Genomic DNA, 25,438 nt, shown 5'->3' on the forward strand with positions numbered 1-25,438 from the left:
GTGACTTTCACAGGCTATTTGAGCTACAATTGGTTTTACAGTTTCATGTTTACATTCAGAATAAAAGAAAAATAGTCTTAGAACTTGTAATTAGAATTCAGAACTCTTTTATGATAAGAGTCACTTTGGCAACCTGGTCAAGCCAAGACAACCCATGTTAACTAAAGTGATAGTGCAGAAAGAAGACTGAATGTGGAATGAGAACTGAAGTTAGAGTTTTAAGTCTTCACAAAAGGATTTGCCTGATACCTGTCCTTAGGCAAGTTGTCTAGCCTTGAAAAGCTTCAGATTTTTCATCTGTAGGATCCTGGGTTTCTGTGAGAATCAAATGTATGTGACTCTTCTGGCCAACTTAAGTGCTGTCTGGATATAAAATTGTATGATCAAAGGAAGATCTAGGTTTTGTGCCGCCTCAAGTTTATACAATTTGAGGGGAGGGAGCTCTTTAAGAAAAAAAATACAAAAATATCATTTTTCGAATTTGACAAAACCATATGGTGGTGTGAATACATTGCTAGGATGCCTCCCAAGACTTTGGAAGAAGCCTGTGCCAGTTAAGGTCCCAGAAATTCGAGACTCAGTCACTTAGCCTGTGCAGCATTATTATAGACTTACAGAATGCTAAAGCTAGAAATGGCCATACAAGTGTGACAGGGGTTCACACTTGTTTTTTTAGCAGTAGAAACCTCTTTTCAAAATCTTATGTGGAGGAATAAGAGGAAAAAACTGACTAGCATAACTGAAGATGGGACCTAGGACTTAGAGATATGCCTATTTGGTCTCTATCTTCTCTGGAAGAATTTCAGTTGAGGCCCGGTGTGGTGGCTCATGCTTCTCTAATCCTAGCACTTTCAGAGGCTGGGATCACTTGAGGCCAGGAGTTTGAGACTGGCCTGAGCAAATAACAAGACTCTACCTGTACAAAATTTTTTAAAATTAGCCAGGCATGGTGGCATGCACCTGTAATCCCAGCACTCAGGAGGCTGAGGCTGGAGGATCACTTGAGCCCAGGAATTCAAGGTTGCAGTGAGCTAGATCATACCAGTGCACTCCAGCCTGGGTGACGGAGTAAGACCCTGTCTCTAATACATACATACATACATACATACATGCAATGCCTACAAACTACCCCCCAACATACACATTTTAACAACTGTGAACTGGGATGCATTTTATAGTTGTTCTTAGACACGTGATAATCATAATATTATTATTATTGCCTGTGCATGCACTTACTTGGTTGCAGTTCATGGTGATATCATTGGATAAATGTAACTTCTTGAAGTTTCAGGAAATAAACCTGAAACTGAGTAGAACCTGAAATAAACCTGAGGAGGGAATATGTACTGTTGTCTAAAATGTTTTGTTGACACTTTCCCATAAGCTCAAGAAGCACAAGTATCAAAACTTGCCAAATGAGGATCCAATCAAGTGGAGAAGGAAAAGGGGTGCTCAGAAGCAGCCCCCAGCCCCCTCTCCTGGAGGCACAGAGTGTGGGGGTCTTGCAAATTACTTTCTTGCTGGACACTTGTGGAGTGAGTACACCCTGAGGGTCTGGGAGAGGCCTAACCTCCACCCCTGAGTCCCATGGTCCCTGGTGCCTGCCCAGGGCCAGGCTATGGGCTCAGATGTCACACTTTCCTTGCCTCCTTCCTTGTCACCTCCAGAGATTTGGATTCAGGATTTCTTGCTAGTGTCCAAAACTTTGACAGGAAAGTTAACTTCTTTTTTTTTGTCAGACGAAGTCTCACTCTGTCACCCAGGCTGGAGTGTAGTGGCGCAATCTTGGCTCACGGCAACCTCTGTCCCCCGGGTTCAAGCGATTCTCCTGCCTCAGCTTCCCCAGTAGCTGGGATTGCAGGCGCCTGCCACCGCACCCAGCTAATTTTTGTATTTTTAGCAGAGACGGGGTTTCACTGTCTTGGCCAGGCTGGTCTTGAACTCCTGACCTCGTGATCCACCCACCTCAGCCTCCCAAAGTGCTGGGATTACAGATGTGAGCCACCACTCCAGAGGCTGATGCCTACCTACAAATCTTGATACAACAATTAAAGTTTTTTTATCACAAGCTTCAAAACTGCAAAGATAATAAGCAGAGAAAGAAAACTGAAACTCTCAAAGAGAAGCAAATAGCATGGTGGAATCAATGAAACACTGCACTGTGTTGATGCAGACTGCTGAAGACCAGAATAATGCTGAGAAGCACGCAGATAGAATTATAAGTACTATTAATCTTGTAGATGCAATGTATCAACCTAGTCCCTGGGAACCTGTGATCAGCACAATGCCTTCCCAGACTGTCTCACCTCCCTCTGGAACCTACTCAACTGCATAAGACAGAGCAGAGTTCATCTTCCTGACCAGTTGGACCTGTACTAGTTGCCTTGGGACATCATTAGACTCCAACACCAAATAGTAGAGGCAGTGCCCATTCACCACCTAGTAGCGGTCTAACTTCTCCAAGCCATGTAAATGGCTTCTCTAAATACAATCCCAGAATTCTCTTATTCCAGCAGTGAAGATGAATTCTACAATGCTGATGAATGTCATCAACATGGCTCATCCCCAAAGCACTTAATAGATTCTTCTGAATCTGCATCAATCTTGACACATGGCAGTGCGGAAAACAGACTAAAGTGCCCACATAGCACAGAATCACTTAATTCTTTCACATCCAATGGAACAAGTGATGCTGACTCTTGATTCACATGATGAGAGAGCTGACAAGGAGGAGGCAGGGTCCATGGAGGAGCATAAGAGCGTTACCACACACTTCTTGTCACAGGTTAGGCTTAGTATGGATCTTACTAAAGTAGATCTTCCACCATTTTTTCTTGAAAGAGGATCTCTTTTAGAAGCATATGCAGACGCTTTTTGCATATCCAACCTTTTTGCGAACATTGGTGACCAGGGATTGAACGGTTCAGAATGTGAAATGGTACCTCTCAGCCTTTCATGCAAGAAGGAAAGAATCAATTGTCAAAAAGTCATTTTAGCAAGATCTTTCAGTGTCAATGGATATTACCAAATGATACCAAAGAGAACACAGAGCTAGTTTTAGAAGGACCAGTTCCCTGGGTTTCCAAAAACAATGTAAAATTTGTGGCTGAACAGATTTCCCATCATCCACCTACTTTAGCCTTTTATGCCGAGTGTTTATCAGAAAGATTCAATTCATTGGTGATATCTGGACCTAATCAAAATTCCTTAGGATGTCAATTGGGACACACAACATAGGGTGGGGCCACAAGCCCTGTGTCTTTTGTTTTAACTATGAAAAACATTACATCCTCACATTCCCCAGTGTTTACGGATGGTCTATCCTCGCAGTGCTCTGAATGGAACTAGGAGGAGAATGCAATATTAATTATTCCAAAACTGGTGATAGTGCAAACATCATCTTCCACACTGAACCTTTCTCTGGGGACAGGAAGCACAGAATTACACTGTGATTTTTTTTCTCCAAAGGATGAGAAGCCTTCTGCTCAACTGAAGGGGAATGGAATGGTGTAATGTATGCAAAATATGCAACAGGGGAAAATGCAGTCTTTGTAGATACCAAGAAGATGTCTACAATGAAGAAGATAGGAAGTTGAAAGATCAGAAAAAATATGAATCTCACTGCCTTTAGAAGGATGTACTTTCAATTTAAAAATCAGAGACATTCAGTTTCCATGTAGTTGTGCGATTTTGAGTGAGTTTCTTAATCCTGAGTTCTAATTTGATTGCACTGTGGTCTGAGAGACAGTTTGTTATAATTTCTGTTCTTTTACATTTGCTGAGGAGTGCTTTACTTCCAACTATGTGGTCAATTTTGGAAGACTACTGGGTAAATAATGAAATGAAGGCAGAAATAAAGATGTTCTTTGAAACCAATGAGAACAAAGACACAACATACCAGAATCTCCAGGAGACATTTAAAGCAGTGTGCAGAGGGAAATTTATAGCATTAAATGCCCACAAGAGAAAGCAGGAAAGATCTAAAATCGATACCCTAACATCACAATTAAAAGAACTATAGAAGCAAGAGCAAACACATTCAAAAGCTAGCTGAAGGCAAGAAATAACTAAGATCAGAGCAGAACTGAAGGAGATAGAGACACAAAAAAACCTTCAAAAAATCAATGAATCCAGAAGCTGGTTTTTTGAAAAGATCAACAAAATTGATAGACCGCTAGCAAGACTAATAAAGAAGAAAAGAGAGAATAGATGCAATAAAAAATGATAAAGGGGATATCACCACTGATCCTACGGAAATACAAACTATCATCAGAGAATACTATAAACACCTCCACGAAAATAAACTAGAAAATCTAGAAGAAATGGGTAAATTCCTCGACACATACACCCTCCCAAGACTAAACTAGAAAGAAGTTGAATCCCTGAATAGACCAATAACAGGCTCTGAAATTGAAGCAATGATTAATAGCTTACCAACCAAAAAAAGTCCTGGATTTTTTTTGGAAGACAGATTCACAGCCGAATTTTACCAAGGATACAAAGAACAGCTGGTACCATTCCTTCTGAAACGATTTCAATCAATAGAAAAAGAGGGAATCCTCCCTAACTCATTTTATGAGGCCAGCATCATCCTGATACCAACCTGGCAGAGACACAACAACAACAAAAAAGAATTTTAGACTAATATCCCTGATGAAAATCAATGCAAAAATCCTCAATAAAATACTGGCAAACTGAATCAAGCAGCACATCAAAAAGCTTATCTACCATGATCAAGTGGGCTTCATCCCTTGAGATGCAAGGCTGGTTCAACATACGAAAATCAATAAACATTATCCATCATATAAACAGAACCAAAGACAAAAACCACACGATTATCTCAATAGATGCAGAAAAGGCCTTTGACAAAATTCAACAACCCTTCATGCTAAAAACTCTCAATAAATTAGGTATTGATGGGACATATCTCAAAATATAAGAGCTATTTATGATAAACCCACAGCCAATATCATACTGAATGGGCAAAAACTGAAGCATTCCCTTTGAAAACTGGCACAAGACAGGGATGCCCTCTCTCACCACTCCTATTCAACATAGTGTTGGAAGTTCTGGCCAGGGCAATTAGGCAGGAGAAATAAATAAAGGGTATTCAATTAGGAAAAGAGGAAGTCAAATTCTCCCTGTTTGCAGATGACATGATTGTATATTTAGAAAACCCCATCGTCTCAGCCCAAAATCTTGTTAAGCTGATAAGCAACTTCAGCAAAGTCTCAGGATACAAAATCAATGTGCAAAAATCACAAGTATTCCTATACACCAGTAACAGACAAACAGTGAAATCATGAGTGAACTCCCATTCACAATTGCTTTAAAGAGAATAAAATACCTAGGAATCCCACTTACAAGGGATGTGAAGGACCTCTTCAAGGAGATCTACAAACCACTGCTCAACGAAATAAAAGAGGACACAAACAAATGGAAAAACATTCCATGCTCATGGATAGAAAGCATCAATATCGTGAAAATGGCCATACTGCCCAAGGTAATTTATAGATTCAATGCCATCCCCATCAAGCTACCAATGACTTTCTTCACAGAATTGGAAAGAAACTATTTTAAAGTTCATATGGAACCAAAAAAGAGCCTGCATTGCCAAGACAGTCCTAAGCCAAAAGAACAAATCTGGAGGCATCACACTACCTGGCTTCAAACTATACTACAAGGCTACAGTAACCAAAACAACATGGTACTGGTACCAAAACAGAGATATAGATCAATGGAACAGAACAGAGCCCTCAGAAATAGTACCACACATCTACAATCATCTAATCTTTGACAAACCTGACAAAAACAAGAAATGGGGAAAGGATTCCCTATTTAATAAATGGTGCTGGGAGAACTGGCTAGCCATATGTAGAAAGCTGAAACTGGATCCCTTCCTTACACCTTATACAAAAATTGATTCAAGATGGATTAAAGACTTAAATATTAGACCTAAAACCATAAAAACCCTAGAAGAAAACCTAGGCAATACCATTCAGGCCATAGGCATGGGCAAGGACTTCATGTCTAAAACACCAAACACAATGGCAACAAAAGCCAAAATTGACAAATGGGATCTATTTAAAGAGCTTCTGCACAGCAAAAGAAACTACCATCAGAGTGAACCGGCAACCTACAGAATGGGGGAAAATTTTTGCAATCTACCCATCTGACAAAGGGCTAATATCCAGAATCTACAAAGAATCTAAACTAATTTACAAGAAAAAATTAACCCCATCAAAAAGTGGGTGAAGGGTGTGAACAGACACTTCTCAAAAGAAGACATTTCTGTAGCCAACAGGCACATGAAGAAATGCTCATCATCACTGGCCATCAGAGAAGTGCAAATCAAAACCACAATGAGATATCACCTCACACCAGTTAGAATGGCGATCATTAAAAAGTCAGGAAACAACAGGTGCTGGAGAGGATGTGGAGAAATAGGAACACTTTTACACTGTTGGTGGGACTGTAAACTATTTCAACCATGTTGGAAGTCAGTGTGGCGATTCCTCAGGGATCTAGAACTAGAAATACCATTTGACCCAGCCATCCCATTACTGGGTATATACCCAAAGGATTATAAATCATGCTGCTATAAAGACACATACACACATATGTTTATTGTGGCACTATTCACGATAGCAAAGACTTGGAACCAACCCAAATGTCCAACAACGATAGACTGGATTAAGAAAATTTGGCACATATATACCATGGAATACTATGCAGCCATAAAAAATGATGAGTTCATGTCCTTTGTAGGGACATGGATGAAGCTGGAAACCATCATTCTGAGCAAACTATCACAAGGACAGAAAACCAAACACCACATCTTCTCACTCATAGGTGGGAACTAAACAATGAGAACACTGGGACACAGGGTAGGGAACATCACACACCGGAGCCTGTTGTGGGGTGGGGGGAGTGGGGAGGGACAGCATTAGGAGAAATACCTAATGTAAATGATGAGTTAATGGGTGCAGCACACCAGCATGGCACATGTATACATATGTAACAAACCTGCACGTTGTGCACATGTACCCTAGAACTTAAAATATTAAGAAAAAAAAATCAGAGACATTGATGCGGCAACTGAAGCAAAACACAAACTTGAAAAAGACAAACAGAAGAAACCCAAGAAAGGAAGGAGAAGGAAATCCAATGGGAGACAAGCTTATTTCATGAAGTTGGAAGATATTGGGTTTATGATGAACTATTACTGAATTATCTTGGTGCTGCCAAGCATTGGGCTAGGAAATGTAAAGTTTATACCTGATGGCCAGGGCAGTAAGCATAATTAAGCAACAAACATTCTCCTTTTGGGAGAACCTGTTCATTCCCTTCTTATTGCAATGGTTTCTCAGGGATATGAGACTTTCTTGTTTTTTTTTTTTTTTTACAATTAAAAATCAATTGTATTTAATTATATACAATGAATAATTGAAAATTTAAAAAGCAGTACCATTTGCAATAACATAAAAAATCAAGTAAATAGAAATTCCTAGCCCAATGCTTGGCAGCACCAAGATAATTCAGTAGTGATTCATCATAAACCCAACATCTTCCATCTTCATGAAATAAGCTTGTCTCCCATTGGATTTCCTTCTCCTTCCTTTCTTGGGTTTCTTCTGTTTGTCTTTTTCAAGTTTGTGTTTTGCTTCAGTTGCAGCATCAATGTCTCTCTTTGCCATAAATCTAGCAAAATATTTATAAGATCTACACAGGATATGGGACTTTCTGACACAGATGAGCAATTACAGTGGGAAAAGCTTCCCTTTTTCCTCTGTGGCAGTTATGGTCATAAGTCCTGAGAAAAACTTCAGGTTTTGAAAACAAGATGATTGCTCCTTTTCCAAACCCTACATGTTGAAAAGCATTTCTAAATCCAAGCCTCAAACTCTACACTCTAATACTGATGTTAAGGAATACAACTTCTGTTTTCTAGTTCTTGTGATGTTGGATTATGTGTGTGTTTGTGTATATACAGTTCATATGTTGGATTATATGTGTATATATATACACACACACAGTGTATATAGTGTATATACTGTATATATAGTATAACTGTATACATACACACATATATATGCAGTTGACCCTTGAACAACACAGGTTTGAACTGCCCAGGTCTACATAAACACAGATTTTCTACCACCTCTGCCACCCCCGAGATAGCAAGTCCAACCCTCCTCTTCCTTCTCCTCAGCCTACCTAACGTGAAGAAGACAAGGATGAAGACCTTTATGGATCCTCTTCCATTTAATAAATAGTAAATATATTTTCTTCCTTATGATTTTCTTAACAACATTCTCTTTTCTTTATTATAAGAATATAGTATATCATACATATAACATACACAATATGTGTTTATGTTGTCAGTAAAGCTTCCAGTCAACAGTAGGCTATTAATAGTTAAGTTTTGGGGTAGTCAAAAGTTACATATGGATTTTCAACTGTGCAGCAGGGGGTCGGGGGTGATGGTGCATCTAACATTGTATTATACGTACATACATATATAATCATGCAACAAAGATACATAATGCCAGATTTTTCATAAAAACTCCTTCTACTATAAATATGGGTTCCTCAGAGTTGTTTTGAGAAATCAGCACAGTGTCTTAAAATCGTGTTGGGAAATGTTACGGTCTCACCTGCAATAGCTTTTCTTTTGGAACTGAACTGTTATTAAGCTGTATATAACCCTAGATTATAGTTTAATTATACTCAATATTTCTTCAAGCTTCATAAAGTAATTTTTCAAAAAAATGGAAACTTGCCAAATGAGCCTCAGCAGCTTGAAAGAAAATCCAAGGGGCAATAACAGAGCACTGTAAAAAATGCAGCATCACAGTGCTCTTGGTGCCCAAAGTACTGGTGATGAGGACAATATCATATAGAAAATATGGACATCAGTGACACTGGTTCAGAGGGTGAATGTGGAAAAGTTGTAGGAGCACCTTGACTGATTTATTTCACTGACATTTTTCTTTTCATGCATACCCTTTGAGTTATTTAATAAGTATAATACTTAAACAACCTTAGTGATAAGCATTATGTTGTAATTTGATTGACAGCGTATTCTTTTGTTTTCTTTTGTTTTGTTTGAGACAGGATCTTGCTCTGACCCAGGCTGGAGTGCTGTAGTGCAATCATGGCTCACTGCAGCCTCAACCTCCCAGGCTCAAGCAATCCTCTCGCCTCAGCCCCCCCCCCCATCCCCCACCAGGTAGCAGGGACTACAGGAGCACACCACCATGCCTCGGTAATTTTTAAATTTTTTTGTAGAGGCAGAGTTTCGCCAAGTTGTCCAGGGTGGTCTCAAACTGCTTAGCTCAAGCAATCCTCCCACCTCAGCCTCCCAAATTACTAGGATTACAGGCATGAGCCACCAAACCCAGCCATATTCTTTCTTAGCAGCAAATAAAATAACAGTGTGCCTTACAATCTCTGGCACCTTAAAGTCAATAAAATATGGTGTTTTTTTTAAAGCCATATACTTCAGTTCTCTCATTTTACAGTTCAGAGATTAGGGCACACAAGGATTTAGTGACTTGCCAGAGGCAAGGCAATAGGGCTGGTTTGTTAGGGCATAATGAACCATTTGCAAATATTTTTCGAGTGACTGTCCCAACTTAGCCCCAGATTAACCCTTTGTTTTTCTAAATAATCAAAACTAACCATATTGTTATAATTTTCTATTTCTTTAAGTCAGTATTTCTTTATTTTAGTTTTTAATTTTTGTGGGTATATAGTAAGTATATATATTTATGGGGTACATGAGATGTTTTGATACAGCCATGCAATGCATAATAATCACATCAGGGTAAATGGGGTATCCATCACCTCAAGCACTTATCCTTTGTGCTACAAACAATCCAATTATACTCTTTTAGTTATTTTAAGATGTACAATTATTATTGACTATAGTCACCTGCTGTGTTATCAAATACTGCATCTTATTCATTCTTTCTAATGTTTTTGTACCCATTAGCCATCCTCACTTTCCTTCCACTCCCCTACTAACTTCCCAGCTTCTGGTAACCTTTATTCTACTCTCTAGCTCCATGAATTCAATTGTTTTAATTTTCAGCTCCCACAATTAAGTGACAACATGTGTTTGTCTTTCTGTGCCTGGCTTATTTCACTTAACATAATGACCTTTATTTCCATTCATGTTGTTGCAAATGACAGGATCTCATTCTTTTTTAGGGCTGAATAGTACTCCATTGTGTGTATGTGCCACATTTTCTTTATCCATTCATCTGTTGATGAACACAGGTTGCTTCCAAATCCTGGTTGTTGTACATAGTGCTGCAATAAATATGGAAGTGCAGATATTTCTTTGATATATCAATTTCCTTTCTTTAGGGCATATACCTAGCAGTATATGGGTATATGCTGCTAGGGATTGCTGGATCATATGGTAGCTCTATTTTTAGTTTTGTGAGGAACCGCCAAACTGCTCTGCATTGTGATTGTACTAATTTATATTCCCACCAACAGTGTACAAGACTTCCCTTTTCTCCATGTCCTCACCAGCATTTGTTATTCCCTTTCTTTTAACTGGGGTGAGATGTTATTATATTTAATTGTAGTTTTGATTTGGATTTCTCTGCTGATCAATGATGTTGAGCACCATTTCATATACCTGTTTGCCATTTGTCTCTCTTTTTTTTTCTTGAGAAATGTCTAATCAAATATTTTGCCCATTTTTCAATTGGATTATTAAAACTTTTACTATAGAGTTGTTTGAGCTCCTTATATATTCTGGTTACTAATCCCTTGTCAGATGTATAGTTTACAAATATTTTCTCCCATTCTGTGGGTTGTCTCTTCACTTTGTTGATTGTTTCCTTTGCTCTGCAGAAGCTTTTTAACTTGATGTGATCCCATTTATCCATTTTTACTTTGGTTGCCTGTGCTTGTGGAGTATTACTCAAGAAATTTTTGCCCAAATCAATGTCCTAGAGAGTGCCCTTGATGTTTCCTTGTAGTACTTTCATAATTTGAGGTCTGGGATTTAATTCTTTAATCCACTTTGATTTGATTTTTGTATATGGCAAGAGATGGGGGTCTAGTTTCATTCTTCTGCATATGGATATCTAGTTTTCCAGCATGATTTATTGAAGAAACTGTCTTTTCCCCAGTGTATATTCTTGGCACCTTTGTTGAAAATGAGTTCTCTGTAGGTGTATGGATTTGTTTCTGGGTTCTCTGTTCTGTTCCATTGGTCTGTGTATCTGTTTTTATGCCAGTACCATGCAGTTTTGGCTACTATAGAACTGTAGTATATTTTGAAGTCAGGTAATGTGATCCATCCAGTTTTATTTTTCCTCAGGATACTTTTGGCTATTCTGGGTCTTTTGTGGGTCCATATAAATTTTAGGATTGTTTTTTCTATTTCTGTGAAGAATGTCATTGATATTTCAATAGAGATTGCATTGAATTGGTAGGTTGCTTTCTGTAGTATGACATCGTAACAATATTGATTCTTCCAATCCATGAACATGGAGTATCTTTCCATTTTTTGTGTGTCCTCTTCAATTTCTTTCATCAAGGTTTTAAAGTTTTCATTGTAAAGACCTTTCACTTCTTTTAATTCCTAGCTGTTTAATTTTATTTGTAGCTGTTGTAAATGGAATTACTTTTTAAATTTCTTTTTCAGATTGTTCACTGTTGGCATATAGATATGCCATTGATTTTTTATGTTGATTTTGTATTCTGCAACTTCACTGAATTTGTCAGTTCTAATAGGTTTTTGGTGGAGTCTTAAGGGTTTTCCAAATATAAGATCATGTCATTTGTAAACAAGGATAATTTGACTTCTTCCTTTCCGATTTGGATGCCTTTTGCTTCTTTCTCTTATCTGATTGCTCTAGCTAGGGCTTCCAGTACTATGTTGAATAACAGTAGTGACACTGAGCATCTTTCTAAGTTCCAGATCTTAGAGAAAACGCTTTCAGTTTTTCCCCATTCAGCATGATGTTAGCTGTGGGTCTGCCATATATGGTTTTTATTATGTTGAGGTATGTTCCTGCTATACCCTGTTTTTTGAGGGTTTTTTTTTTTTATCATGAAGGGATATTGAATTTTATCAAATGCTTTTTCAGTATCAATTGAGATGATCATGTGGTTTTTGTCCTTCATTCTGTTGTGGGTATATCACACTGATTGATTTGTGTAGGTTAAACCATCCTTGCACCCCTGGGATAAATTTCAGTTGGTCATGATGAATGATGTTTTCAATGTGATCTTGAATTTGGTTTGCTGCTATTTTGTTGAGGATTTTTGCAACAGGGTTTATTGGGAATATTAGCTTGTAGTTTTCTTTTTTCATGTGTCTTTGTCTGGTTTTGGTATCAGGGTAATACTGGCCTTGTAGAGTGAGTTCTGAAGTATTCTCTCCTTCTTTATTTTTTGGAATAGTTTGAGCAGGATTGGCATTAGTTCTTCTTCAAATGTTTGGTAAAAATCAGCAGTGAAGCCATCAGGTCCTGGACTTTTCTTTGCTGGGAGGCTTTTTATTACAGCTTTAATCTCATTACTTGTTATGAGTTATGGTCAGTTCAGGTTTTGGATTTCCGCATGGCTCAATCTTGGTACATTTTATTTATATAGGAATTTATACATTTCTTCTAGGCTTTCCAATTTATTGGCATATACTTGCCCATAGTAATCTCTAATGGTCCTCATATGATTTGGCTGTTTTCCCACCCAAATCTCATCTTGAATTATAGCTCCCATAATTCACACATGTTGTGTGAGGGACCCAGTGGGAGATAATTGAATCACGGGGGCAGTTTCCCCATACTGTTCTTGTGTTAGTGAGTAAGTCTTACAGGATCTGATGATTTTATAAGAGGTTTTCCTTTTTGCTTGGCTCTCTCATTCACCCTTGCCTGCCACCATGTAAGAGATGCCTTTCGCCTTCCTCTATGACTGTGAGTCTCTCCAGCCATGTGTAACTGTGAGTCCATTAAACCTCTTTTCCTTTATAAATTACCCAGTCTTGTTATGACTTTATCAGCAGCGTGAAAATGGACTAATACAGGTCCTTTGAGTTTCTGTAGTATCAGCTGTAATGTCTTCATTTTCATCTTTGATTTTATTTATTTAGGTATTCTCTCTTTTTTCATAGTCTGGCTAAAGGTTTATCAATTTTGTTTATTCAAAAAACTAACTTTAAAGAAAAGAAACAACTTTTAATTGATCATTTGTATTGTTTTCTTCATTTCAGTTTCATTTATTTCTGCTCTTTTATGCTACTAATTTTGGGTTTGGTTTGCTCTTGCTTTTCTAGTTCTTTAAGATGCATTCTTAGGTTGTTTATTTGAAGGTTTTCTATTTTTTGATGTAGTATTAATAGCTATAACTTCCCTCTTAGTGCTGCTTTTGCTGTATCCCATAGGTTTTGGTATGTTGTGTTTGTGATGTTATTTGTTTCAAGAGATTTTTAAATTTTCTTCTTAATTTCCTCATTGACCCATTGGTCATTCAGGAGCATACTGTTTCATTTCCATGTGTTTGTTGAATTTCCAAAATTCCTCTTGTTACTAATTTCTAGTTTTATTCCATTGTGGTCAGAGAATATACTTGACACCATTTCAAATTTTTTGGAATTTTTAGAGATTTGTTTTGTGCTAACATATGATCTATTCTCGAGGATGATCCACGTGCTGAGGAGAATGTGTATGCTGCAACTGTTGAATAAAATGTTTCGTAGATACCAATTAGGTTCATTTGGCAGGTAGTCCAGATTAAGTCCATTGTTTCTTTGTTGATTTTATGTCTGGATGATTTGTCCAATCCTGAAAGTAGGGTCACCAGCTATTATTGTATTGAGTTCTATCTCTCTCTTAAACTCTAATAATATTTGCTTTGTATATCTGGGTACTCCAGTGTTGGGTGTACATGTATTTACAATGGTTATATCCTCTTGCTGAATTTACCCTTTTATCATTATATAATGAGCCATCTTTGTCTCTTCTCACAGTTTTTGTCTCGAAATCTATTTTGTCTGATAGAAATATAGCTACTTCTGCCCTTTTGTTGTTTCCATTGGCATAGGATGTCTTTTTCCATCCCTTGTTTTCAGTCTATATGAGTCATTATAGGTGAAGTGTGTTTCTTATAGACAACAGATAGTTGAGTCTTTTTTTTTTTTTTATCCATTCAGCCACTCTGTGTCTCTTGATTGGAGAATTTAGTCCGTTTACATTCAATGTTATTATTGATAAGTAAGGATTTACTCCTGCCATTTTGTTATTAGTTTTGTGGTTGTTTTGTGGTCTTACTTTTTTTTTTTTCTGTCATTCCTTCCTGTCTTCCTTTTAGTGGTAATGTTTCTCTGGTGGTATGTTTTAATCTCTTCCTTTTTAGACTTTATGTATCTGTTGTATGTTTTCAATTTGAGGTTACCATAAGGCTTGCAAATACTGTCTTATAACCCATTATTTTAAACTGATGACAACTTAACACTGATTTCATAAACAAATATGCAAAAAGAAAACTAACAAAAACTCTACACTTCAACTTGTCCCCCTGCTTTTTAACATTTTGTTTTTTTTTTTTTTTTAATGTTTTATCATACTGGCTATTTCTTGAAAAGTTGTCATAGTTATTATTTTTGATTGGTTCATCATTGAGTCTTTCTTCTTAAGTTTGCATACCACCATTACAGTGTTATACTGTGTTTTTCTTGGTGCTTACTATTACCAGTGAATTTTGTAACTTCAGATGATTTCTTATTGCTCACTAACATCCTTTTCTTTCAGACTGAAGAATTCCCCTTAACATTTCTTGTAGGACAGGTCTGGTGCTCATGGAATCCCTCAGCTTTTGTTTGTCTGGGAAGGTCTTTATTTCTCCTTCATGCTTAAAGCAATTTTTGCCAGATATACTATTCGAGGATAAAAGTTTTTTTTTCTTTCAGTACTTTAAATATGTAATGCCACGCTCTCCTGGCCTGTAAGATTTCCATTGAAAAGTCTGCTGCTAGATTTACTGGAGCTCCATTCTATGTTATTTGTTTATTTTCTCTTGCTGCCTTTAGGATTCCTTCTTTTTCCTTTACCTTTGAGAGTTTGATTATTAAATGTCTTGAGGCAGTCTTCTTTGGGTTCAATCTGTTTGGTGTTCTATAACCTTTTTGTACTTAAATATTGATATATTTCTCTAGGTTTGGGAAGTTCTCTGTTATTATCACTTTGAATAATATCTGTCTCTACATCCCTATCTGTCTCTACATCCTCATTAAGGTTAATAACTCTTAGGCTTGCCCTTTTTAGGCTATTTTCTGGGTCTAATAGGCATGCCTTATTCCTTTTTCATTCTTTTTTCTTTTGTTTCCTCTATTTTCAAATAGACTGTCTTCAAGTTCATTAATTCTTCCTTCTGCTTGATCACTTCTCCTATTAACAGACTGTGGTGCATTCTTTAGTATGTCAATTGCATGTTTTCAACTCCAGGATTTCTGCTCAATTCTTTTTAATTATTTGAATCTCTTTGTTAAATTTATCTGATAGGATTCTGAATTTCTTCACTGTATTATCTTAAATTTCATCAAGTTTCCTCCAGTCACCTATTTTGCATTCTCTCTCTGAAAGGTTACATAGCTCTATTTCTCTGGGTTTGGTCCCTGGTGCCTTATGTTATTCAGTTGATGAGGTTATGTTTTTAGATGGTCTTGATGTTTATAGATGTTCATCAGTGTCTGAGCATTGATGAGTTAAGTATTTATTGTAGTCGTCGCAGTCTGGGCTTGTTTGTACCCATCCTTCTTGGGAGAGCTCTGCAGGTATTTGAAGGGACGTGGGTGTTGGAATCTAATTTTTTGGTCACTGCAGCCATATCTGCATTAGGGGGCACCCCAAGCCCAGTAATGCTATGGCTCTTATAGACTCATAGAGGCATCATCTTGGTGGTTTTGGATAAGATCCAGAAAAATTAACTAGATTACTAGGTAGAGACTCTTACTCTCTTGCCATACTTTCTCCCAAACAGACAGAGTCTGTCTCTGTGCTGAGCCACCTGGAGATGGGGAAGGAGTGACACATGCACCCCTGTGGCCACTATCACTGGGACTGCACTGGGTCAGACCTGAAGCCAGCACAGCAGTAGGTCTCACCTAAGGCCTGCTGTAACCACTACTTGGCTACCACCTATGTTTTCTCAAGGCCCTAGAACTCTATAATCAGCAAGTAGCAGAACCAGCCATCCTTCAGGGTGAAGAGTTCCCTTCAGGGTAGAGGGTTCCTCTGGATCCTGGATGGGTTCAGAGATGGCATTCAGGAGCCAGGTCCTGGAGTCAGGAACCTTAGAAAGCTACCTGGTGCTCTATTCTACTGCAGCTGAGCTGGTACCCAAAGCACAATAAAAAGTCCTTCCCACTCTACCTCTGCTTTCCACAGGCAGAGTAGCCTCTCCCCATGGCCACCATCTCCAATGTGCCATGGGGAATACTGCCAAAGTACCACCAATGTTCACTTAAGGTCCATGAACTCTTCAGTCAGCTTGTAATGAATGCTTCCAGCCCCAGGATTCTCCCTTCAGGGCAGTGGGCCCCCCTCTAGCCCAAAGCAGGTCCATAAATGCCATTCATGAGCCAAGGCCTGGAATGGGAACCCCAATGGCCCACTTGGTGCTCTACTCCCCTGTGGCCAAACTGGTACCTAAGTTGCAAGACAAAGTCCCCTTTACTCTTCCTCTGTTTTTCTCAAGCAGAAAGAGTCTTTCCTCATGGCCACCACAGTTGGGAATATGCTAGGTCACACTTGAAGCCAGCATGTCTCAGATTCTCACCCAAGGCCCATGGCATGTACTACCTGGCTACCGCTGCTGACTATTCAGGGCCAAGAGCTCTTAAGTCAGCAGCTGATGAAACCTGCCAGAATTGGATTCTTCCCTTCAAGGCAGTGAGTTTTGGCCCAGGTTTTGTCTAGAAATCTTGTTCAGAAGCTACACCTCCCAACTTTGTGTGGTGCCCTCTCTGACTGTAGCTGAGTTGGTATCCAAGTTGCAAGACAAAGTCCTCTTTACTCTTCCCTCTTCTCTCCTCAAGCAGATGGAAGGGGTCACTTTTGGAACTGCAAACTGTGCTGCCTGGGCTTGGGGGAGGAGTGGTGCAAGCACTCCCTTAGCCACCCCAGCTGGTATCTTACTAGGTCACATGCCCACCAAGTCAATGGGCTCTTAGCCCAGCACAGCACTAGGACTTGCCTAGGAGTTGCAGTTCTTGTGGCTTAGACTGCCTTTCAAGTTGATTTAGGGCCCCAAACCACTTTAGTCCACTGTGGTGGGGCTTGTCGGAGCTCACGTGGCAACTGCTGGGATGGAGGATTCCCTTCTAGCTAGGGCTGGTCCAAATGCTTCCTCCATGGGTGTTGGCTGACTTCTGCCTGGTATTGCTTTCCATTGTGATAGGAAAGCACCAAGTTCCAATGCAAAGTCCCAAAATCACAGCACTTTTCCTCCCCCAAGCTCACAAATTCTTCGTGCCATGAGACATGCGGGATGGGGAAGGGGTGGCATCGGCAATTCAAGACTGTTTTTGCTACTCTTGTCAGTGGCTCTTTCAGTGATATGAAGTTAAAACCAGGTACTGTGATCGCTCACCTGATTTTTGGTTCCTACGAAGGTACTTTTCCTGTGTAGATAGTTGTTAAATTTGGTGTTCCTGCAGGGAGGATGATCAGTGGAGGCTTCTATTCAGCCATCTTGCTCTGCCTCCCAAGGTCTGTATTTTTTAATAGAATATAAATTCCTTAAGGTCAGGGACTAAGTCTACATCATTTACTGCTAGATAGCAAAGTGCCTAGAATTTAGGAAATTATCAATAGATATTCAATGGAAGATAGGGAGGGAAACAAGGGAGGGAGAGGGAAGGAGGGAGGAAATGAGGAAGAGAGGGAGGGACTAAAGCATTTCAAACTCAGAGTGAGGCTAGAAGATAGTTATACTTGGGTAAGATAGTGTTACATAAGGTGATTGAGGTACTAATACAAAGGATGGATGGCATCAAAGAGGAAACAGTAGTGACTGCTTTATCTGCTCATTCTCTTTCTGCTTACTCCAATGGGGAACATTTCTTTGTGACAAGAAAATGGTTTCCCATGTAGAGCAGAAGAAACGAAAGGGACCAGGAGAGGGGCCAGGAGAGAATGGTACCCTCCTTGTTAGGATAGAGAAAGCCAAATACAGGGTGTGAGAGCTGTCCTTGATATAGGCAGCACAGCCTTCTCCAGTTATGAATTCCAGTGGGTCTGAGTAGGGCTCTCATGAAGCTCTGACTCACTGCAGCAGGCCCATGGCTTCTCCATGGAAAGTCCACAGGGCTCTCCAGATGCTTTGCTTCCTGGTGATCTGCAGTGACTACACTATTAGTTTTCCATCTGTTCCTCTATTTGAAATGAATCAAGTCTCATCAAACAAGGGACAGTCAAATAAATGCCCCTGATGCACAGGCATCTGTGACAAAATGAGGACTGATTTACTAGTGCCCTTGTGGCTTGGAGTCTGCTTGAGGCTAGGTTTACTTTTCTTCCCTTTTCTCAAAAGTATTTCATCTATACATTCTTTTGGTCCATTGTTTGACAATTACTGTATGATGAGTCTGAAACTTTGTAGCATTTAGTTACATGAGGCGGAAATTTCATGTACGTAAAACAGACATGAAGTTCGGCCTAATGAAAGGACCCTAATTTTCAAGTCTCAGTGCCCCTAATCTATAAAATGGTAATATGCCCTTCTTTACAGAGTTTTTCTGAAGGCTAAGTTAGTGAATGGATGTAAGAATACTTGGAAAAGTATAAACTGCTTTAAAAGAATGGATAGTCTTTAAAAGTATCACAGATTTCTTCATTTTAATCTCTCTATTCAGTCAGGTTCCTAGCTCATGTTAGATTCGTGGGTACTTAGATATTCATGGAAGAAAGAGGCCAAGTGAGTGTAGCTCTAAGTTCTACTTTGCCCTGATTATTTAAGAAGTCTGATTTCTTGTGAAGTTTATCCTTTCTCCATTTCCCTTTCAGGCACGATGGAACCTCAAGCCTTGTCCTCTTAGTTGTCTTTGAAGATGCAACATTTGGCCCCTTATGTTAAACACTAAGCGACCTAACTCAGCAATGACTAGCTCTCACTAGCTGTAGTGCAGCCTTACCTGATATCTTTCTCAGGATCTTCTTTCACTTCCAGAGTGTTCTTTCTTTTTACCCACCCAGCTGCTCCCATCCCTTGTTGTTCAGCTGGACTCCCAGATCAGAACATCTGATCATTCTAATCCCCGCACAGTAGTTCTGGATTTTCATATTTAAATAGTTATTCAACATAAGATACTGCCCTGCCTGGCACCGTGGCTCATGCCTGTAGTCCCAGCACTTTGGGAGGCTGAGGCAGGACCATCGCTTGAGCCCAGGAGTTCAAAACCAGCCGAGGCAACATAGTGAGACCCCATCTCTACAACAACAACAACGACGACAACAACAACAACAACAACAACAAAACTGTTTTAAAAAATTAGCTGGGCATAGTGACACACACTACTCAGGGGACTGAGGCAGGAGGATCCCTTGAGCCCAAGAAGTTAAGACTGTAGTAAGCAAAAATTGCACCACTACAGTACAGTCTGGGCAATAGAGTGAGACCTTGTCTCAAAAAAAAAAAAAAAAAAAATGGATTCTAGCCAAAAGGACACCCAAAAATGAATGCAAAAATAAATGATTTCCTCCCAAAAATAGCTCATTAATTTGCTAAGCAATACTTGGTATCTTCACTTCTCTATTAAGTGGAAACAACAGTAATACTGCAAGTAAATATTCTACTTTCATCTAAAGAAGAACTTAAACCTCTAAATAGCCATCTGTAGCCTATAGAGGACTTTCTCAGCAGCATAAGTTGAGCTGTTATTCCCTTTCAGGCTCCCAGGCCATGCTATGGACTGACGACATTTCATTGAAATTATTAGATGTTTGTCTCTTAGACATTTAGAATGTGAATTGCAGAAAGGTAGAGGCAGTGATTATTGGTCTTCAAAATACTAGCCTCTACCACAGAGTCTGGCAATTATAAATGCTTAAAAATATTTTTAGGACAAAACAGTCCATAAGTAGTTGTAAGAATGTAGTTAACTTATCTAAGGGAACATTGAAAATCAGAGTAATTAAATTCAAAGATAGCCATGCCAATTGCTTCAGCTTTACTTATAAACTCCGATTTTCAATCATGTCAACAATGTGATTATAATAGCTTACAAGTGAAAATTACAGATGGAAAGCTTTCCCAAAGGAAAACTGCCTGAGGCTCTTGAAGCAAGTGCAATTCCGAGATATCCTGCCCAGTGCTTTCTCCTGGCCCTTATTAACTCTTACATTTAAATGTCCACCACTCAGGCCATCATGCTTAGGAAGAGAGGCGGTTTCACTGAGGTGAGCCATTTCCTGTTTCTGATATCTTGCATCATGGTTTTATTTAGACTATCAGATGATTGTGTAGGAATACGTGACTGATAGATGTGGGTGCTGTTTGCTATTCTACAACCCCCTACCCAACATACACAGGAATTATAAAATGTCACTCCAGCGTAAATTGTTCTTTGATTGTCACATTGCTCAAACCTGATCTTCTAGGTCAGAGTTTCTAAAGTAGGGTACATGGATAAACTCCAGGGGGAATTCATGAATTCCCCTGAAATAATGCACACGATTTTTCTGGGACAAAGGTTCACTGCTTTCATTAAATTCTCCAAGTAGTCTGTGACTTCACCAACAGTTAAATACCACTGTTAATTCTTTTGTCTTATATTCATAACAATCAAAATATAGTAGAAAATTGGCAGTTTGCATATCTGGAAATTTCCAATATCCAAATAACAATAGTAATGACAATAAGACAACAATAATACCTTGGCTAACATATATTGAACACTTACTGTGTGGGTTATTACCATAAGTTCCTTATAAGAATTGTATTACTTAATTTGACCACATTCTGTAAGTAGATACCATTATTATCCCTAAATTAGATGTGAGGAAACTAAGACCCGTGAAAACTAAATAACTTGTTAATAAGTTTGACATTGGAAAGCTTAATAGCAAATTTTGACAATTAAATAACTGATTTTGGGAGCAGTAGAAATTGGAACAATTCTCGTATTGCCATATTTTAAAAGCAGGGATTTTTTTTTTAACTTAATGCTTTAGAAGGCATTTGATACCTGAATCAGTTATGCCAGAAAAACAGTCAACATCTCTGTTCAATCTATTTTTAAAAGAATCCTGACCTATATATCACGTATCTTCAGGGGTCACATATTTTTGTATTTGACACTGCATATTTGTATATCCCCTTTCTTTGGAGGTGCTCCAGGAAACATACAGATATTAATCCAGCCCTCCCATCACTGCATGAGATAAATCCCAATCATAATTTTGTTTCACATGAATATTTGTGCCAGGTAATATTTATGTGCTGTACATCCCTGCCACTGATCAAATTTATGTTCAGACTCCCAAGGGATGAGAAAAATTCTAGTATATCCCTCATGTCACTACACAGAGGTGGAAAATACCCAAAAACCTTTCTCTGCTAGTCTGGGTGGCAAAAACTGAGACTGAAAATGCAGCAGTTCATCACAGAAACCCAGCTTTGATCCCCACAGCTTTGCTGAACCAGGGGATGTTAGGAAGAGCTTGAAATGAGTATTGGAAAAAGCATCTGTTTATTTCCTGAGGGGAATAAACTTCCTAGTGGCACCACCAAAAGTAATATACAGATAAAACTGTAGTATGAGCAATAATTTTTTTTCAATAGTAGTACACAGATATAGCTATAGTATTCTGGTGTGTGCCCCAATTCCCCTTACTAAGGCATTGGTACAATTAATCAACCAAGTAAGCTTAGGGAAATAACTCTGCTCCGGTTCAGATTCTGCTCCTTTATCATTTTGCTTCTGCACCATCCAGCAATAACTCTGTTTGCCACAAGCTGATGCTCGCCACCCCATTATAATTCCCTGTTTTGGGACTGATGTGCTCGTTCATCCAGCAGTTACCAGGGAGGACCTGTGAATGTTCCAGGCACTATTCTAGATGCTGGAGATACAGCAGGGAAAAAACACTCTTGTTGACACCAGCATTTCAAAATTTGTGACTTACTTTACAGAGTTTTCACCAATAGTATTTCTACTTAACTGTTTATAGTATTTTTAAAAATCTCTGCAGTTAACAGAACTTCAAGAAGTAAAGAGCTTCACCTGTTTTGCTGAATATGCCTCTAGTGGTTGCTTTGAAATTGTACTTTCTCTTTTTACGCTACAGCCATGGGGTGAAGATCTTATAGAGCATTTTGAGGTGTGATGAAAAGTATTTTAAGACCAAGTTTTTCTGTGGTATTTCAATGTTAAATTTATCTTATATGACATTATATAGTGTGCCTGCCCCACTCCAATCACCCGCAGCAACACAAACTTCCTGTTTTCTAGATTCCCTTTCTCAGTGACAGATGTCAACATCCACCAATCAAACAAGTTGGAAACCTTGGGGCCTTTTTGATCCTCACTCACTTCCATGCTTCCCACATCCTAATTGGTCTCTAACTCCGGAAAATTCCTCCTCATTAATATGTCTGGTGTCCATGTCATCCACATAGCCACTGATGTATTTTAGTCTATCATGTGTTGCCTCTGGGTGGCATAGTCAGTACCTGACTAGGGGGTAGTCATATCCACCCTACCCCCATTGCATGGGTCTCTATTTAGACTCTAGTTCTCAGCCTCCTTTGAATTTATGTGTGTACACGGATGAAATAAGTTCTTGCCCTTGGGATGTGAACACAAGCAGGCCAGTAATGGCTTTTAAGAGAGCTGTCTTTCCCCTTCCACCAGCTGAATGAAAACAAGATAAAGTCCTAGGGCAGAAGTTTCTAAACTTTCTCAGTCCACAGAGCCTTTAGTGTCTCAGAATTTTTTACAGCAACTCCAGGCCAAATGAAATACCACTAGTTCAATTTACTAAGTAGTTAGGTCCAAACAACACAGTTCATATTTTATCCTAACAACTTATTAGCCATTTGAAAAAAGATATATATAAACTAAAAGAACAACACATGTTCATTTCACTCTTAAGTAACCACAAGTAGTTCCTCAATTCTAGCTGCATGTTGGAATCCCCTGGAGGAACTTTTCAAATACTGATGCCTGGGCATACTCCAGACCAGTTGAATCATATACCCACTGATGGGACATTTTTTTAAAAATTAAACTCCTAATTTTGAGATAATTGTAGATTCATATGCAGTTGTAGAAAATAATATAGAAATTCCTTATATCCTTTACCTTGTTTTCCCCAATAGAAATATCTACAGAACTATATGTAATATCACAACCAGGATATTGACATGGATGGAGTCAAGATACAGAACATATCCATCACCACAAGGATCAATCATTTACTCTTTTATACCTGCATCCACTTCCCTCCTGCCCTTACCCCTGGCAACTTCTAACTCATCCTCTAGTGCTATAATTTTGTCATTTCAAGAATGCTAAATAAATGGAATCACACAATGTGAAATCTTTGGGGTTGACTTTTTGCCCTTAGCATAGTTCTGTGGTAATTGATCTGGGTCGTTACGTGTAGCACTAGTTTGACCCTTTTGATTGCTGAGAAGTATTCCATGGTATAGACAAACCACATTTGTTTAGCCATTTACCTGTTGCAGGACATCTTCGTTGTTTCTGTTTCCTGCTATTATGAATAAGGCTGTGATAATTATTCACTTACAGGTTTTGGTGTGAATGAAAGCATTCATTTCTCTAGGATTAATGCCCAGGAGTATAATTTCTGGCTCATAGGGTGTTTGCATATTTAGTTTTCTAATAAACTGCTAAACTGTTTTCCAGAGTAGTTGTCCTATTTTACATTCCCATCAGTAGCGTCAGAGTGATCTAATTTCTCTGCATCCTCACCAGCATTTGGTGTTGTCACTAATTTTTATTTTAGCCTTTCTGATAAGTGTGTAATGATATCAATTGTAGTTTTAATTTTTAAGTAATTTGAGCCATTTCCCTAATGGAAAATGTTGAGCATTTTTTCATGTGTACTTACCTGCCATCTGTATATCCTCTTTAATAAAATATTTCATGTCTTTTTCCCATTTTCTAATTAGATTGTTTGCTTTTTTACTGTTGAGTTTTGAAAGTTGCTTGTATATTTGAAATACTAGTCTTTTGTCTTTTGTTGGATATGTAGTTTGCAGATATTTTTTCCTGGTCTGTAGATGTTCTTTTCATCTTAAGCAGGTCTTGCAGAGAGCATTCATTTTTAATTTTGATGAAGTCCAATTTGCTGATTTTTTTTTCCTTTTATGGATCATGCTTATGTCAAGTCTAGAAACCCTTCACTAAACCTAGATCTTAAAATTTTTATCCTTTTTTTCCTACAGTTTCTAAATATTTCATACAGTTTCTATAATATTATGGTTTACATTTTTGACTGTGATTTATTTTGAGTTAAATTTTATACAAGGTGTGAAACTCTGGGCAAGTTGTGGGATTTATTTATTTATTTTGCCTGTGGATGTCGAATTGCTCCAGCATCATTTGTTGAATAGGCTACCTTTCCTCTATTGAATTGCATTTGCATCTTGTCAAAAAACAGTATGTCATATTTGTGCGAGTCTATTCCTGGGTCCTCTGTTTTGTTCCAGTGATCTATATGTCTATCCCTCCATCAATACCACAGTGGTTTTACTTATGATTTTTGATACAGGGTATCACTCTATCGCCCAGACTGGAGTGCAATGGCATGATCATAGCTTACTGCAGCCTTGACCTCCCAGGCTCAAGTGATCCTACTGCCTCAGCCTCCGGAGTAGCTGGGACTACAGGTGCACACTACCATGCCCAGCTATTTTTAAAAAAAAGAAAATTATGCAGAGATGAGATCTCACTGTGTTGCTGCTCTTGAACACCTGGTCTCAAATGATTCTCCCCTCTCAGCCTCTCAAAGTACTGGAATTATAGGCATGAGCCACTGCACCTGGCCTACCACACAGTCTTTATTACTCTTAACTATGTAAGTTTTGAAATTGAGTAGACTAAATACTCCCACTTTCTTCTTTTTAAAAATTGTTCCTTTCCCTTTCATATAAATTTTAGAATAATCTTGTCTATAGTTACAAAATATTTTGCTGGGATTTTGATAAGGTTTGCATTAAACCTATATATCAATTTGGAAAGAATTAATGTCTTTGTTATGCTGAGTCTCCCAGTCCATGCACATGTTTGTCTCTCCAATTATTTAGGCCTTCTTTAATTTCTTTCAACAGCATTTTTTAGTTTTCACAATGTAAGTACTATATGTTTTGTTACTTGTACACCTAAGAATTTCATTTTTTGAACAATTATATATGATATTTCATTATTAATTTTAAGGTACAT

General features: G+C 38.5%; 1 protein-coding gene and 1 pseudogene across 18 annotated transcripts in view; both read left to right on the forward strand.

The window, feature by feature from the left end:
* GRIP1 (glutamate receptor interacting protein 1) overlaps nucleotides 1–25,438 on the forward strand; it is a 716,800-nt gene that overhangs the window by 493,346 nt on the left and 198,016 nt on the right. The gene's annotated exons all lie outside the window — the stretch shown is intronic.
* LOC107967480 (oxysterol-binding protein-related protein 9-like) lies at nucleotides 2,014–7,362 on the forward strand (annotated as a pseudogene).

Source organism: Pan troglodytes, chromosome 10 (assembly GCF_028858775.2).
Source record: "Pan troglodytes isolate AG18354 chromosome 10, NHGRI_mPanTro3-v2.0_pri, whole genome shotgun sequence".
Lineage (NCBI taxonomy): Eukaryota > Metazoa > Chordata > Mammalia > Primates > Hominidae > Pan > Pan troglodytes.